Genomic DNA, 20508 nt, shown 5'->3' on the forward strand with positions numbered 1-20508 from the left:
TTCATCGTAAGTGAATTTGGCTGGCAGAAACTCTGTAGAATCCCATGGTATATATATATATTTCGATGTATCTATGTGTGCGAATGTGTGCGTGTATGTAGGTATATATGTATAATTTTTGTGTAAGAGACCGATAGCCAGATTAAAAGAGAAACATATACTGCATTAATTTGCTGGGCTAATCCCTTCGAAGCAGTGCCACACCATTGGTGATATCTAGTGATTAACACTAGTAAAACTATTTCATTAATACAGAAAAAAAACACGCACACACATACATACATACATATATATATATATATATATATACATATGTGTGTGTGTGTATACACACACACACACATACACACACACACACACACACATATATATATATATTGATTTTTTTCTTTATGCGCACTTTTCAAGCCTAACTAGGCTCATGGGCCCGCTTTCCCGGTTTCTGTGGCGTATGTGTTCCCCCCAGCTGGACGGGACACCAGTCCATCGCAGGGTTACTCAAGAACCAGGAACAAAGAATGAGAGAAAGTTGGTGCGAAAAAGCGCAAGAAGGGTCGCCACTACCCACTGCCGGAGCCTCGTGGTGCTATAGGTGTTTATATATATATATATATATATATATATATATATATATATGAATATATATACAGAGAGCGAGAGAGAGAGAGAGAGAGAGAGAGAGGCAGAGAGACGGAGACAGGGAGAGAAGGGAGTGAATTCAGAATGAAAATTCTTTTGATATCTGAAAGGTGTGGTAAAACTCTGATGTATGAAAATTCTGTCGAAACAAATCAATATTTATCAGTTCATCTAATTGAGCACTACGATATTTTTACAACTAAATCTGCTCACTTCGAACATAGCTTTCAAATACATAATTGTACAGTTTGCATTATTCATGTTTCAAGTATAGACGGATGGTTCAAATATTTGTTTTGCAGCTACGCGATATGTACTCGATTTCAATGCATGTCATCATAGACGATGCAATTTTTATATAGCTACGAGTCGACCTAGATCCTGTGAATGCAATTGGATAGCCAGACAATATATAGAAGCTTGTCGAATAGTTCGTACCTCTCAGTGAAATGTACAGACCTGTCACACTTTCTCGTGGTGATTCTGTCAGTGAATAGCGCTAATGGTACACATTACTGGAATTTCCATAGACGTTAGTTCAGGAGCACGCAAAGCACGACTCCATATTCAGAACGACTCCATATTCATCACCGAACGCCAGAGAAATACCACAATGCATATATATACGTACATAGAAACCTACATGCATACATACATATATATATATATATATATATATATATATATACATACATACATATATATATATATATATATATATAGAGAGAGAGATAGATATACATATTTATATGTGTTTATGAATATATATATATATAGAGAGAGAGATAGATATACATATTTATATGTGTTTATGAATATATATATATGTATATATGTGTGTTTGCGTATATAAATATATACATAGATAGGTGTACGTGTGTGTGTGTGTCTGTGTATGTCTGTGTCTGTGTGTGTGTGTATGTGTTGATGTCAGCACTTATCTTTATCGAAAGCGTGTTTGACTTAATATTTACATCCTATATTTGCATTCCATACGTATATGCACGTACCTATAGAGAAAGTGGAGTTACTAATACAGGAAATGATGAATACATCTTTTGTAAGAAAAACAAAACAAATTCTAAATCAAATTGTAGCATTCATCAAACATGGCTGAATCTTCCTCACGTTATAAACCAAAATGGCCGATCAAATATTCAAACATATTTACGCTTACGTCTTCCATAGTCTTACGACAAATTCTATCAGCAGGTTATTGTTATCAAACATTTTTTTTTGGTTCTGAATCCCTTCTTAAACCAAATTAATATATTTCGCTTATTAGAGGCAAAACCCTGAACATTGTTTTAAAAGTGTTCCAGTAAAGCATTACATAGGCAACACGATAACGACAGACCTGAATAGAGAATACCGGTTGTAACGACGATGTGTTTGTAATAGGTGTACACTGATTATTACAGCCGATAACTGCATTTGTAACGCTGAAAGTGGAGGTAGCATCGGCGGCGGTGACGATAATCTTGGTAATGGTGGTGGTAGTGCTTGTGAAATAGCATTTTGTTGATGAGTTGAGGCGAGACTGGTTTTGAATATTCGGTTACTGTCGGTACATATATTGTTGTATATGAGTACGTAATGTTCCATACATACATAAACACATGCATACATACATTCACACATACATACATATATGTGCGTGTGTGTGTGTTAGTAGATATGTATATACACTGTGTGTGTATTCATGTGTGGGTGCTTATATGTACGTATTATATAATCGATAATTTTGTGTTTTATTTTCATGAAATTTTGCAGTCTTTTGTCATATTTACATTCAGTGCAGTCTTATCCTGGAAATAATCAAATTTAATTATATCAGAATTAATGCCAATATATACTTAAAATGAAAATCAATACTGAATTCATACACGTCTTTTCAATATTTTTGACTGTGTGGTGAATGATATATGGCGTTATTCAATAAAAGCCTCAATTTGTTCGATTTTTTTCATTTGAAATCGTTTCATTTATTCCATCACAACATTGAAATGGTAGCAAGTATGCAAGTACGTATCCCCGTCGGTTTTTACATATTATTTTCTAAAGAAGGAAAAAGTCTTCCTCTAATATATTTGTTTACCTACGCGTAGTTTCCTCATATATTTTCACATTCAGTCACTAAATTCATATACCTGCAGCGTGGCTCATTAGATATTCAAATACGTATTAATGCTATCAATTACGGAGTTGCTATGGTCATATATATTACATATTTGTTATGTTCACATAAATTAAATTATATTTGACCATAGTCATACATATAGTTGCATAAATTACTATTCGATTCGATATTTTCGCTTCGTGTAGAAGCATTTACGTCGGTAAAATCAATGAGTTTCATTATATACTTCATATTAATTTTTGACATATTTTTCGCTATTTTAAACTTTTATCTGTAGAGCGAGACTGAGGTCTTATATTTAGTGCTGATAAAATCCTTTCAAAAGTTCCCAATAGCATTTGTCCAAGAATCTGAATCACAGAATATCTTTAACTCGTCTCTAAGCCACAGCAATCAATATTTTCTATAGCCAGAAACGTTGTTTACGAGAATGAGGAATGAATTATTCCATGATTTATATAAAGTACAACTTTCAACCATATCGAGATATGATTGTCAAAAATATAAAGTAAATTATACTTCGATGTAATTAAAAATTGAAAGAAAAACTACATAGTAATCTCTACGTGGATATGTTAGCACCGAAATAATTATCAACATGTCGGCTTCAAATTTTGTATCGGATTACACAGAGTTTAACAGAATTAATGAGTCGGTCTGGTCTAACGTATTCGATGTTGTATTTAACTTATGTTGCTAATATTTATAACAAAGCGTAAATATCATAGACACACAACATTCCTTTTAAAACTTAACCTACCTTATGGCGACGAATTATGTAAAAATTTAGTTTACGTCCACACTAGTAGCAAAATAGGTATAACAAAAAAAAAAAGAGAAAGACGGAGAGAACTTTAGTTGATAGTAATAGAACAGATCGATAGCTCTTAGAACTAAACATTAGATTGACGCAGTATGCTTTCAAATAAAATAGTATTTTTGAATAAATCAAACCAGCGTTTCACTGTGTTTCAAGCCGAAGCAATAAACGACGAGATAGCATGAAACAGTGACTATTTCCAATGCCGCATATATAAACTAATTGTGTCCCCTTTTGTTGGTCAGAAGACATTGATTTTATTTTAACCTCTAGTTCACTTCCTAGCTATAGGAAATCCTGCAGACATTAGAGGCAATAAAGAGTGAATTATTATTGTTATATGTGTCTGAATGAACCTGGACTTACAGTATCATACAGTCACGCAGAGACATACATAGAAAAATGCATACACACACACACACACACACACATATATATATATATATATATATATTATATATAATATATATGACAGTATGTATATATATGACAATATGTGTATATGTGTGTGTATGTATGTGTGCGCGTTTGTCTGAATGCGTATATATACATTTATAGATACCTACATATGTATGTATGCTTATGTAAACGAGACTATATACAGAACTGTATACATGTGTCATTGTCTCCCATACTGTCCCCCACATTCTATCACCCCCCATATATATTTTATATATATATATTATATATATACACATATATATATAAATATACACATACATCTATGCATATATATATATATATATATATGCATATATATGTATGTATGTATGAATATTCTGTCCTGTACATATTTACACCTGTATGTAGACATGTCGTGTGAATATGTGCTTATATATGTGTATACCCGAACGTATGCATAGCTGTATAGTGTTATTGTACTTAATGATAACATTCTGTTTTAGGTCACTAATTACTAGAAATTCGAGGTTTGAATGAATATGTCCTATCCAAATTTATGATTAAAAATATCATCAAATAATATATAATCTTTGGTTTTATCCCAGCCACAAAGAAGTGAGTTTCTCTATTGTTACATCAAAGAAGTTATTGAAATTTCAAGAATTCCAATATTTCAGTCAAGATTTTAAAAATCGATTGCGAATCTGTTTATTAGTTGATGTGGTTGTAAATACTAATATAAAAATATAATGCTAAACCGACTTGGTAGTCAGTGAATATATTGTACTATTCTTCTTATTCCCGATGCAGTGGAGTGTTAGCAAGAGTACAGAAGCAGACAAAACGTGAAAATATTAAATTACTTTTTTCATTCTTGCTTTCATTGAACGATTGTCGTAGGGCCTGAAGTTTTTTTATAGAGAAGGGCTATTGACGCAATCGACTAACCAGTGCTAGATTGGTACTGTATTTTATCGACCGCGAAAGAATGAAAAGCATAGTGAAATGGAAGGCTAACGATTGTGCTAACGATTCTGCTAGCTCATCGCCTTCCTTTCTTTCACATATTTGAAATAAAACCCCACTGGTTTTGGCCTCGATTTACATAATTCTAGTATTGCGAAACAGTGTTCTGGTACTTAAATATGAAAACGAACCCATGACCTGCATGGATTTTGTGGTCATTTTCAGCCACCAATAATTCATAGATTATAAATCAATTTTAACATTTAATTATTCTGGTATAGGTATGGAAAATAAAAATATCAGTAAGTAATATGTTGCGATAGATTTAATGGAGCCATTAATTAATCGATTACTTTATTGAAGTTAGAAAATTAGTTATTTCTCACTTGTGTATGTATTTATGTGTCAGTAATAGCATTCATACTCTACTTTAAAAATGTGGTAAAAAAAAAAAGTGGCAGTTTCCTCACGATCGTTCTGTGGGTTAGTGGCCACTCCTCGGAGAAAAAATGTAGGCGGTGGGGTACGTATGTGCTGTGTGAACGCATTTTGGTATCTATGTGTCATCATATAAAACAATATTGACATTCAGAGTTTTATCAATGCATTCGAAAACTGACCAATGCAAATGTCTCAATATGTAAATTGACTCCATGTGGAATAAGGGATGTGTAGGTCACTGTTCAAATCATTTAATGCATCCCCTACCTTCACAAGGACCTGGAATAATCGACATAATAAATATAGTGTTTAACATTCCAATTCGCTGTTCTAACGCTCTTATCACTCCGATACTCTTAGGTTATATTAAATAAGTGTTAATGGTGTCGATAAGAAAAAAGAACACAGTGCGTAGTCAAGTTGAGAATGACATTTAGGCACTTTCCAGTGAAGTTTATTGATGTATGTGTAGGGGGATTAACAAATCATCTAAAGGAATCAACATAAATTATTCACCAAGTACAAACTATGATAATATCATTTATTTCTAATACAAGCATTGTCTAAGTACTCACGCACTAAAATCTAGAAAGGGAGCTGGGCGGGGGGCGGGTGGGGGGGAAACAGTGAACGTGATAGTTACTTATGCTAATCCAAATGGCAAAAGTAACATGAATAAAAATATATACAATACGACTCCCTTGTTGCTTCTTGTCTGAGGTTATTCTCCATTCTACATAGAAAGTATTGTTTTCTTTTCTATTGTACAGCTAAAGTGAAATTTTTATTCCCCAGAAATCTAATGTAAAGTTGGTTCTTTTTACCGTTTCAACTAAGAACACCTATTTATGATAATGGTTATTGCGTGAGCACATAACTTGGGCAGACTATTCATAATATCGATTTTCTTAATATTGAAGAGCCTCATATTTTGAAAAGCGAAATAAAATTTGAAAAATGAGAATTTTCGAACTTCTTTATATTTTTTTTTTTTAAAGAAGGAGCGGAATGTTTCTACATTGCAGGATTAAGGTAATATTAAATGAGATACGATGTAAACTGTTCTTCCTTAAATCAAAAACTGAATCACATGTCACAGAATACATTCTGGATATTAAATATCAATTGTCAGAGCGCGGTTATGTATGTCGTTGCGGTCTTTATGCCTTTCTAACAACTTTAGCAATTTAATCTTGTTACATCGTTGAAGTACTTAATTTTCAGTAACTTCAGCTTATTCTACGGTATCACAGATTCTTCTAGACGTATTATTATACCATTCAATTTAAAATGCGCCATTGGAAGCTTCAATTAAAATGAATTGAAATTTTATGTTGCTTTTGTTTTTCATCAAATACATTACGAGACTATTAAGATCTTTTTAAATGCGGTATCAGTTACCATCGAATAAAGTATTAAAGCTTCGTTTTTCCACATTCCATTTTGTCTCCAAATGATTATTTCTGAAATAACTACTAGTTTCAAATAGCGATAACAAGTAATCTAATTTTATAAATAACGTCGTAGTATATTCTACAATATTTATCACCTTCAACTAAAAGCTTTCGTCTGGTATAGGGATTTATAGAGAATTTGTGCGATATCTGAAGTGAAGAAAATTGTGATTATTAAATGTACAATATATCATGTACTTAACGCAATACCAATTACTTCTCTAGAGACTAATAGTTTTTCTAATGAATAGTTAACGCTGGTTTGGATACTCTTTTTTTGATTTACAGTATATAAATGAATTTCAATAAATTATATTGATGTTCCGCTCACGTTAGTGTAAGCGAATGTATACGCTAATGATCTTAGATACATATACTTAGGAATCTCTTTGCAACTAAATAACTATAAAAAAATATATCGCTGAACATCATTGTCACTAATGAACTTTAAATTATTTCTGCTTACTTTGATGTTTTTGCCAGCTAAATGTAGAGTGAAAAGATAGTATTAATTGGAAGGGGGATAAACACGAATTTAGATAACATATTATTTTCCACTCACACCGTCCATTGTTCTTTTTTATTTCTTTTTTATTTCTTTTTTTTTTGGCGTGTCTTTACGAATATAACAAGATAGCGAGACTTCTTAATCATATAGATTCTAGAATGATTTCTGATATATATATCCATAGACCCCTAAAAGCCGAAACCGTAAACCAAGTCCTGTAGTAAAATACAATTGAGAATTTACGGAATAAGGACAATTTCTGTTGCACTTATAGCAGAAACGACGGGTGCAGGTTAAATTGAATTTTGTGAAGTACGATATGAACAACCAACGACTAGAAAAATCGAGATCTTTGTAATGTGTAGAAAAAAAAACAACTACATTATTGTACTATTCTTCTTTCGGTGTATATTCCAATGCTTCAAACCCATCTCAACATAATTTAATGAAGGAGGGTTTATCTCCCCTATGATAGTAGACCACAGGGTGTACAGTCAACTCGTACTTGCAGCGGTATTCAATAGGGATGTTTTCAGTTGGCTCTGACTAATGAGTTCCCCACGTGCCCCACGAACGAATACTGACCTCATCTGACGGTCGTCCGCAGGCGTGGCTGTCAAACTACCTAATGATTCAGCAGGTTAAGCAATGCTTCTGCGTGCGGCTCCAAACAATAAAACACTGGCAGAGCAAGCGTGTGGGATAGCCCGCTTTCAACAGAAACTACGGCTCAAGGGACACACAACGTATTTTATCTATCTTAGAAAGATCTAACATAATATTCATCTCATTTATTTAGAAATATACAAGATAAAATGCAAAATACTCCTGAGCTTTTTTACGTCAACAAATATAAAGGAGAACTTTTTAAAATGTTGTTCCATCTAGACACTGATATTGGTTTCAAACGTCAAGCCAACAATTTCAGAATATGGGGTAAGTCAATTATATCAACCCCTAGAGTTCAGCTGGTACTTATTTTCTCGACCCCGAGGGACGAAAGACACAGTAGACCTCAGTCGAATTTGAACTGAGAACCTAAATACGAGTGAAATGCCGCTAAACAATTTGCCTGGTATGCTAACGTTTCTTATTTCTTTACTGTCCACAAGGAGCTACACAGAGGAGAAAAACAGAACAGGCAAACGGATTAAGTCGATTATATCCACACCAGTGAGTAACTGGTACTTATGTAATCGACCCCGAAACGATGAAAGGCAAAGTCGACCTCGGCGGAATTTGAACTCAGAACGTAGCGACAGATGAAATGCCACTAAACACTTTACTTGGTGTGCTAACGTTTCTGCCACTTCCACGACTTCATCTTAACATTACATGTAAAACATCGCCTACAGGCTCGGTTACATGTAACTTGCATTAGAGATCCATTTATTGGTTTCTCCTCTTAGCTTTTGCTTGAAGCGATAATTCTATACTAAGTGCAAGATAACAATTACACTATATATTTCCTTTTTCGTTGGCTATACTAGAATTTCGAACATTATGGCATTACTTAACCCATGCAATATATCCAGACATTCCAATTCAGTAATAATTCTTCCTATTTTTCTTAATATTATGAAATAACTAAAGGTGGCGAGCTAGCAAAATCGTTAGCACGCCGGGCAAAAAGCTTACCGGCATGTCGGCTGTCTCTACATTCGGAGTACAAATTCTACCAAGGTCGACTTTGCCTTTCATTCTTTCGAGGTTGATAAAATAAGTACCAGTCAGGTACTGGGGTCAATGTAATCGATTTACCTCCACCACAAACTTGCTAGCCTTGGGCCAAAATTTGAAACCAATATTATGAATGAAATGTAAGGCGGTGAGCTTGGAAAATCGGTAGAACGCCGGGCAAAATGCTCAGCGGCATTTTGTCCATCTTTACATTCTGAGTTGATTATATCGATACAAATATCTGGTATGTAATTTTATCGGTCCGGAAATATTTGTGTGATGTGGGTGGGTGGGTTTTTTTGGGGGGGTGACAGGCTTCCATACAGCTTCCATATACTAAATTCCCTCATACGTCATTGATCGTCCCGGCGTTATAGATGATAACTCATGGACTGTTGCCGCGCAGTTGAATTGAACACGGAACCACATACAGCAAAGAGAGATTCTCAACCACGAAACCAAACATGTGCCTATTTATGAGCGATAATTGATTACAATAAAATGTGATTAAACAAAATAAATCAGCTTAAACATACGTTTTACATTCATACGCTGATGCAATATTTATATTCATAGGCCCCTATTCACGTGCAATCGCTCAGATTAAGGTATTTTGTTTAGCATGAATGCAAAGTAAAGATCTTAGAAACAATATACAATATCGATGGAGAAGATTTTCATACGATGTGTTTCATGTTTTTGTTCATGGCCGCCAAAGAGAATATTTCATGTCAGTAAACTCACAAGCCCATTAGTTAAAACAAAATACCACATTTTCTGTATATTGATTCTAGAAAAATTGAAAAGCTAAACAGAAAAACATTTATTTTTTTGATATTTCTAACTTCTTTTTCTCAAAACACAGTTTCTCCCTAAATTCCATAAATCATTTGTAGCCAAAAAGATGCTAATGAAAATAGACTTAATGATACCGGAAAACAACATGATCGATTTTCAGTTATATTTTATTGACGTTTATACAAAATCTAATTAGATTACAAAGAAATCAGGTTTTGTTTACTTTGTAAAATTGTGAATATAATTTAGGAAAAGAATAGGACTTTGAAAGCCAATCAAATTCAGTGAATCGTTTATAAAGATTCCCTTGACAGCCAAAGTAATGCGTATGGTATTCACTGTTGCGGTGTTTTCCTGGAGAAGAATTGAGCGAAATCTTTATTGATACAGCCAGCTATTTTTCTATACATGATATTATACTCTCTTGCATATGTTGCAATCGTTATAATTCTTCATTGAAATTTTTAAAGACAAAAAGACAAATATGATATGCACAGACATGTGGCTTTGGTGCTGTTAGAAGTAGTAGTAGTAGTAGTAGTAGTAGTAGAGGTAGTTGGTGGAGGAGACGAGGAGGACGTCGATGACGAGGAGGTGGGGAAAGATGAGATGAAAAAGGAGAAAAGAAAGGCTCAAAGACATAATGCTGAGTATGATGATGATGATGATGATGATGATGATGATGATGATGACGACGGTACAGGTGGAAGTCAGGTGTGTAAGTATGCGTATATGGTGGTGGTGCTGGAGGGGATGATGATGATGATGATGATGTTGATGATGTTGATGATGTTGATGATGATGATGACGACGACGACGAGGACGACGATGATGATGATGATGACGGTACAGGTGGAGGCCTTGTGTGTGTGTGTAAGTAAGTGTATATAGTGCTGGTGCTGGAGGGGATGATGATGGTGACGACGACGATGATGATGATAATGATGATGGCGACGTCGACAAAGATGTTTGTGATGACGATGATGATGACAATGCCGGAGACAGTGGAGACGGTGATTATGATGATGACGGTGTTAGTGGTGATGGTGATGACGATCATAGTAATAATGATGATTACGATGAGGATTATTATTATCGATGATGCCGTCCTCCTCCTGCTCCTGCTCCTCCTCATCATCATCATAAAGAAACAGAAAACAACAAAAACAAATATAGCAGCAGAAGCAGCAGCAGCAGCAGCAGTAGCAGCTATATTAACAAGAGTCCAAACCAATATCTGCAGCAGTAACGTTAGCAGCTGATAAAAATCGATAGCCGCTTCACAATATTGTTTAAAATTCTCTTAGTTCTGATAAAATACGACGACAATTTTTGGTTGCTCTTATTGCTTGGTTCTTCGCTGGAATGAAATACGTTTTACATTTCACTTAACAGTTTACATTTCACTTAACATTTTCGAGCAATAATTTAAATGTTAAGCTAAAAATCCTTCACATTTCTGAAAATGTAAGTACTGTCCTCTTGAGGAGAGATATAACTTGCCATACGAATCTATCTTGAGTGTGTTATATATATATATATATATATGTATGTATATATGTATATAAATGGATATATATGTGTGTGTAGGTGTCTGTATTTGTATATATATATATATATATATATATATATATATTATATATATATATATATATTATGTATATATATATGTATATAAACGGATATATATGTGTGTAGGTGTCTGTATTTGTATATATATATATAATATATATATATTATGTATATATATATATATATATATATATGTATATATAAATATCTATATACATATATACATACATATAGATATACATATGTATCCATGCATACATATATATATATATATATATACATATATACACAGTCATGCGTATATATATATAATATATATATATATATATATATACATATACATATGTATATATATATATGTATATATGTATACATATACACATATATACATACATATACACTATCACACACAAACGTGTGATCACAGTGGTCGTGATCATTGGTTCTGTAGCATTGGTTCACTAGCATTCGATTGGATTTCAAAATAATCTGAGAGAACATGAATAGATTGAATATTTATGCAATCAATTAATATTATTCCATTCTGCCGTTTCAGAATTGGAACGATTTTGAAAGGACAACAGGGACTTCACCACTGCAATCTTGGAATTAACCTAAGTTACATATAGCACGAGTTAAAGATAAGCACACACATACACATATACATACATATACATATATATATATATAGTTATATATATATATATATATATATAATATATATATATATATATATATATATATGTACATATGTATGTATACACACACATACACATACATACACACACAACACACATTTACATATATACATATTTTATATGTATATATATATATATATTATATATATATATATATATATGCATATTATATATATATATATATATATATATATATATATATATATCTGCATGCCTAGAGAAGAATAGTAAATCATCAAAAAGCAATGTATTAAGGATGAAAATGACGAACATTGTGATAATCTGCTTTGCAAATGTTAACTTACAGAGGATATTATATATCTAATCCCATTATATTTTATATTAGGCCAGATGTAGAAAACACTTCTGGAATAGGATCATTGCATACTTTCCAAGGTCATAATGAAAACAAATTTTTGCGAAAATAACTAAACTGTTAATTGAAAGCAAAGTATATGTTTGGCTTCTTTTAGTTAATCATATATCTAATGATGCTTTTACAAGATATAGGTGTATGTGTGTGTGTGTGTGCTTGCATGTATGATATATGGGGTGTTGGGGTCAATATAAGTTTATTTTTCCATATGACTTTCTGATGTTTACAACCGTTTCGTAACCTACTGCGTTAGCGTTATTTTTTGTCGTATGCAAAATTGTGCTTACTTTCAATATGTATGTTCACGATTATACATTGAAATGTACACGCCCTTACATTCATGTGCATATGTTTATTTATATATAGAGAGAGGCATACACCTATATGTATATGTATAGGCGGAGAAGTGTGGTAATAAGCTTGCTTTCAAACCATATGATAATGGGTTCAGTCACAATGCATGGCATCTTGGACAGTCGTCTTCTACTATCGTACTATAGTCTTGTGAGTGCATTTGGCAGATGGTAGCAGAAAGAAGCCCGTCATATATATTTATATATATATATACATATATATGTATGTATGTATGTATATATATATATGAAAGTATATTTATGTATGTTTCTTTGCGTCTGTATTTGTCGCACCACCACCGCTTGACAACCGATGTTGATGTGTTTATGTCCCGGTAACTAGCGGTTCGGTAAAAGAGACAGGTAGAATAAGTGATAGTCTTACAGAGAATATGTCCACAGAAGATATATTTTAAGGCGTCGCTCCAGCATGACCGCAGTCAAATGAAACGTCTTAAAGATTAAAAAATAAGAGAATGTATGTATGTGTGTGTGTGTGTATATAATTTCGATGTGTTACACTGATCTGTTATGCTAAAATTGATTGCCTCTCCATTCCCAAATCTAATACTATGGTATGTAGAAAAATAAGCATACGTTGGTGAACATAATTCTGGATACACACAGCAATGATATTGTTATGCTTAGAGCACACATGATAATATTTGTTGGCTAAAATATAGTCGAGCAAAATAACATCAATAACTGCTGCGAAATGGCTATTGAACTTTATTGAAAGCTATAAAATTTGCTTAAGAGCAGTGACTATATTCTGTAATTTTTTCGTTAACTAAAACATTCGAGAGGCAATTGAAACAGGTCTAATCTTGAAACACGACCTGAAAAAAGTATGACAAACGCCATTTACTTTTCATGAAAAGGCAAGAGTAGACACATATACAGACACACAAAAGCGCGTACACGCACGCTCAGCACACGAGAACACACAAATATACACAACGTTTCATATATTAATGGATTTAGCTAAACGATAGTTATGTACAAGTAAAGTGAGCCGCCAATAAAATGCATTTGGTCACAGTATATTCTAGTTCTGGTGATGATTGAAATTGAAGCCAAGATTACTACACAAAGAATCTCTAAGATGTGATGTAACTAAACACAAAATGGCGTTTACTCAAACACTAAGCCTTTGTTTATTTTACTGTATTCGTTCCTTTTACATGCTGCAATAAATTTACCGCCCAGAAGATTTATTATAATGCCTACGGAACCAATCTAACTCTCTGGTATACAATCGTGTATTATTTGCTTATCCAATAACAGTATTACGCTGTTAGAAACTACACCGATAATTCACTATTCTGTTAATACCGAGGAAAATATAACGCTGTTAATGTTTACGTTCAACAGATTCCACGTTGGCATAAGTTAGAAGCATTCCTATTCTTATTCTGTTCTTGCAGCTGCTGCCACGAATGCAGTTGTCTGCTATAATCTTGTGTCAACGATAACGAAGTAAACCTATGACCAACGAAGCAAACCTATGACTATCCTCAACTATCTTCAAACAGTATATTCGGAACCTTTGGAGATGTGCTTGTCTGTCAAGTAATTTGATCTGAGAGCAGGTTGAAACTAAAACAATCAGAGCGCGGAAGGCACATTCTATTATTCTTTTATTCTTTTATTTGTTTCAGTCATTTGACTGAGGCCATGCTGGAGCACCGCCTTTAATCATCAAATCGACCCCAGGACTTATTCTTTGTAAACCTAGTACTTATTCTATCAGTTCCTTTTGCCGAACCGCTAAGTTACGGGGACGTAAACACACCAGAGATTTTGGGGGGACAAACACAGATACACAGACACGAACACATATATATATATATATATATATATACATTTACATATATACGACGGGCTTCTTTCAGTTTCCGTCTACCAAATTCACTCACAAAGCTTTGGTCGGCCCGAGGTTATAGTAGAAGAAACTTGCCCAAAGTGCCACGCAGTGGGACTGAACTCGGAGCCATGTGGTTGGTAAGCAAGCTACTTACCACACAGCCACTCCTGCGCCTATGGGCACATATTAGCCATTCAAAAAACAAAGCTATTAACTTTACTTAAACGTTTAAAATTTGGTGTTAACTTTTCGTCGCATGAACTGCGATCTGGTCACTGACGCGGATACACAGCAACTCGAAACTATCGTCGAGATATCCCCTGCCTTTTTCTTTTCTTTTTTCTGTAGCTTATGCGGCGGCTAGCTTCAGAGGTATCTATCTTGTAATAAAGGCGGCGAGCTGGCAGAATCGTTAGCACGGCCGGCGAAATACTTAGCGGCATTTCGTCTACCGCTACGTTCTGAGTTCAAATTCCGCCGGGGGTCGACTTTGCTTTTCATCCTTTCGGGGTCGATTAAATAAGTACCAGTTACGCACTGGGGTCGATATAATCGACTTAATTCGTTTGTCTCTCCTTGTGTATCCTCTCTGTGTTTAGCCCCTTGTGGGTAGTAAAGAAATAGGTATCTATCTAGTATTTCTATACTGTGAACTGTGCTACTTATTTCGAGACAGGAATATCTACCAAATAGTAATTCTTAATTGGTAGTCGAGGATCGATAGCAATGCACATCAGGAAATAAAGTAAATTGTTCCAGCGGTTGCTAATGACATTACTGGACCACTCTGTATGATTGGTAAGAGTTACGTACGATCGCTGTGGTTGCATTTTGGCATTCTGTACTCGTTAATTTATTGTTTGCTTAGTAATTTCATTATTGCATGATGGTCTAAGGTTTTGACCTCACGATCCCTGGTTCCATCACCATTGTTATTATTATTATTATTATTATTATTATTATCATTATTGGAAGTGAAGGAAGTGCTTTCGTCGAGTAAATGTGTCAAAGATTGGGTTTCCGTGGAAAATATTGTTAGGCTGAATGCAACTATCCTAAGGACATCTGAGTTATACGGTATCTGTGGTGTACTTCGATATCATTATCATCATTATTATTATTATTATTATTATTATTATTATTATTATTATTATTAATAACAATAATAATAATAATAATAATAATAATAATAATAATAATAATAATAATAATAATAATTTTCTAGAAAAAGGTATTTTGCCAAATATTTGGACGACCTTACATTTATATGGTGCTCCATAATATGTTAGACATAGCTGTTACGGATGTAGAAAAGGATAAGAAAAATGATGGCAACGACCCATTTTTTTTTCGACCCAATTACGTTCAAATTACTTATTCTAATAATACTTCTTTCAGAACAGGCATGAACGATGCACAGTATTTATTTCAGATGAATTCCTTAATATGATATATGAACATCGCTAACATGAATATATCTTTTGTTGTGGTCAGTTTCCTTTCTCGTTGCTTTCTTTAATTGTTTCTTTTTATATTCTTTTCCTTCCTTTGATATTATCACGCGTTAAAACGTTGATTAAAGAAGGGTGAAATCACAATATCAAAGCTGCTGCAAGACTAGATATGTTAATATATTGACAATCCAGGTGAAAAAAAAAATTGCATGAAGATCCACTAAAGATATTGATCTTGCTTTTTCCTTTTTGTTTTGTTTTTTTCTTCGTAGAATAGGGCAAGGCAAAGATAAAGTTCAGTTATAGTTGTCGAACCTTGTTGCCAACCGTCGATAGTTCAAAACTACACCATTTACTTTCAACTCTTCATGTTTTCTTGTTAATGTTTTCTTTAGATTTTATATTCAACAATTTATTTCTATTTCTTGCAATCTTTCTTTATGCTACATTGAGCCATTCAGTTCAAAAGAGCTCCGAGAAAAATATTACTAAGATGTTATGGCTTTGTATAATTTTTTTTTATTTGTATATTATCATTATTTTGTTTGTAACCTTAGAATGATATTCGCTTGTACAACACATTCACGGTGGCTGCGATAGTGGACACATTACAATAACAGCTGCTTCAAACATTCTATTCTCTCAAGCACCTTCGTTCAGAATTATAAAGCCGGGTCAGTAGTAGACTTTATCTTCTCAACTATATCAAACGATAAAGTAACAGTTCAAAGAGTTCCATAAAATTATGGGTTTTCTTTTTAGCAATAGCTAAACGCCGGGTTTCATACATACACATACAAACAAGCGCACTCTCACATTGGCAGAAACATGCCCAAACATAAACAATTGTATTTGTATACATTATACATACATGCGTACATATACACCTATTTATATTTAAACAATTACTTCTAGCACTATATAAATTGATATGTATGAATATATATAAGCATACATTTTTGTTAAGTTAGGCATAGCCTAAAAATCATATATGCATTGTGCACTTATTTTATCTTTTTACATCAATATGCTTTTACACTTTTGCAAGATTCCATTGCATTTTGCTTGGAACAGTAACACTTCCCAAATCTGACCAGCGTTTGTAGACAGTCATGGTCTCATCTTCTGGAAGAAGTAATGCGGGCGTATTACAATCAACTTTGTAAATCAATCTAATCTTTATAAATCGTTGTATATCGCTGGATTCGGGGTAACAGATTTAACATTTTGCCGGGCGAGGTTTTCGTTTATCCGTTTATTTCACGATAGGTATGCCATTGATCTACGTAAAATACATTAAGTATTATACCATAATTGTAAGTCTGCATTTCGGTAGTCTGTATTCTCTATCACTCGTTCAGTCATTGGTAAACGGATATTCTACGTCAAAGGTCGCAATGTTGCTTACTTTCACACGACGAGAACAGCCAGTTATATGTCCGGAATAACTATTCTGGCCTGTAAGTCGCTCCGATGCTGATATACGCGGTCATTCAGTCGAATGACTACGATTCGTGGAGTTCGGTTCAACTCGTTTAAATTAAGCAACGCATAAACACATACGAATGCGCACGCACACAAACACACAGACACGTACACGCACACAGACACACATATACACACATACACACACACTCACATACACTCATACACACACTAAATTCGCGCGTAACTGTATCATCACATATGTACATATACGAGGGGTGATGAAAACTTCCTGGTTTAAAGGATGTCGCGAAAGGCCTGGTTCAAAGCCCAACATACCTAGTTCTTTAACAGAGCTTAAAAGAACTGAAGAACGGCTGCAATAAGTGTGTAAATCTGAAAGGGAAATCTGTTGGATAAAATCATATTTAACTGATCTCCCTGTATTTTCTTTTAACTAAAGTAAGAACATTTTCGTCACTGCCTCGTATTTCTGAGTGTGTGTGACTGTTGATCACGTGTAGGAAAGCGCGTGTGCATGTGTGTATGAGTATTGGTCTGTATGATCAAAACCAGCGCCAGCGCAAAAGCCGTGTTGTTGCATAAAACAACGATACTTAATTGGAGTCAACAGTTACAGAATGATGGAATGACTTGCAGACTGATATAAGTGCGCCTTGTTATGATCCACGTAAAAACCTTTGATGATGTTTCCTAACATGGCCGCAATTTAATAACTGAAACGATTGAAGGAAAATATGTGTGTATGTTTGTGTGAGTATGCATTTGTGTGTGTGTGTGTGTGTGTGTGTCTGTGTGTGTATGCGTGTGTTTGTGTGTGTGTGTATGTGTGTATCTATGTATGTATGAATGTATTCATATTTGTAGGTATGAATATATATATGTGTATGTATGTATATATATATATATATATATACACACATACATATATTCAGATGTATGTTTGTATGTATATACCTTTATTTGGTATGTATCAATTTTCACAGGAGTATATATAAATATATATAAATATATATATATATGTATATATATATATCTATATATATTTGTATATATATATGTATATATATTTGTATATATATATATGCATATATATATGTGTATGTATATATATGTGTATGTATATATATATATATATATATATATATATATATATATATATAATATATATATATATATATATATATATAATTAACAGCTTGAAAAGTAATATTCGTTTTGTTTTGTAGTGGTTAGATATACGAAAACGAATTGAGGAAAAGATACGTGTTCTTCCAAAACGACAATGATTGATCACATTTTTATGTTGCAAAATATGAAACAACGATTCTCTTTAGCATTTCATTACAATAAAGAGAGGTCAGAGAGAGAAAGACAAAGAAAGAAAGAAAGAAGAAAGAAAGAAAGAGACAGACGGAGAGAGGCAGATTGACGGTGATAGAATCATGAGAAGGGGAAGAGAGATGGAGGAGAAGTTAGATGAAAATGAGAAAGAATAATGTCACTCGCTATGGACAAAGATGAACGCAACGTAAAGTGGAGCTTAGTAAAACGTTTCGATTTTGTGTCAATGCCGACAGACATAATTTAGAAGCCATCTACTGACTCAGTAAACCGAAAGAAACAGAAGCAATAAACTAGAAATTAATTAGAATTATATTACATTTAAACTAGTTACATTAATCGCTTCCATTTCTCTTTTTTTCTCTATTCATTTATTTAATTAATTATTTATATTGTTTTCGTTTCTTTGGGGTGATATTTTTTTTGCTTCATTATTTCTGCTGAATTTCTTAATATTTATTTCTATTTAATTATTCCTTTAGCTAAATTATTTTGTTTATTATTGTTTTCAGACATAAATTGTGGAGATCAGTAGAATCTCTACAGTTTATCAATGGCAAAAGTCGAACAAATTTAGAGTTAGATGTAGAAACAGATGCCACAGAGATAGTAATTAGTAGTAAAACTTTTGGGGTTTCTTTATTATTATTATTATTATTATTATTATTATTATTATATTATTATTATTAGCTGGGCGAAATTGTATCTATTCATGAAACATCTCTTATATATAGCAAGACTGATTAAGTTTATGGGTATCCATAAGCATTCATATATGTATGTTTGTGCGTATGAAATTATGTTTGTACTAATGCAATTACATTACAAAACCGGACCTCTTATCCGGTTTCTAGATATCCGGGAAACTGTGCTATGCAATAATTACATAAAATACATGCAAACATATATGTATATGTGTATGTTTGTATGTGCATGTTTGTGTATGTATACATACATACATACATACATACATACATACATATATATAAATATATATATATATATATATACACATACATACATGCATATATATGTAGGTATATATATATATACGTATTTACATACATATATATATATATACGTATCACCGTGATCACCGTGACCGACCAGACTATCAGATATTGCTACACATCGCTGGTCACAATACGCTTCGCATTGGTTTAGCCTTCAAATGACGCTACCCCGCTGGCTAAACGAGCTGGCCAATAAAAGAAAGAGTGAGAGAAAGTTGTGGCGAAAGAATACAGCAGGGATCACCACCAACCCCTGCCGGAGTGTCCTGCAGCTTTAGGTGTTTTCGCTCAATAAACACTCTCAACGCCCGGTCTGGGAATCGAAATCATCCATTGCTTGTTCTAAGCAATTTTAAAAACTGCTGGATCCGTCATTCACTAGACGTCAACAGAGAGAAAAAGAGAAAATGAGAATAAAATTTAGTTATGGATGAGTGCTTTATTTATCGACCAATCATAGATTAACGGCAAAGTTGATATCATTTGCACTAGGTGCCTAGAGAGCCAGAATGAACACGGCAAAGCATTCTCTTATAC

The sequence above is a fragment of the Octopus sinensis genome, linkage group LG12 (genome assembly GCF_006345805.1).
Source record: "Octopus sinensis linkage group LG12, ASM634580v1, whole genome shotgun sequence".
NCBI classification, from domain to species: Eukaryota; Metazoa; Mollusca; class Cephalopoda; order Octopoda; family Octopodidae; genus Octopus; species Octopus sinensis.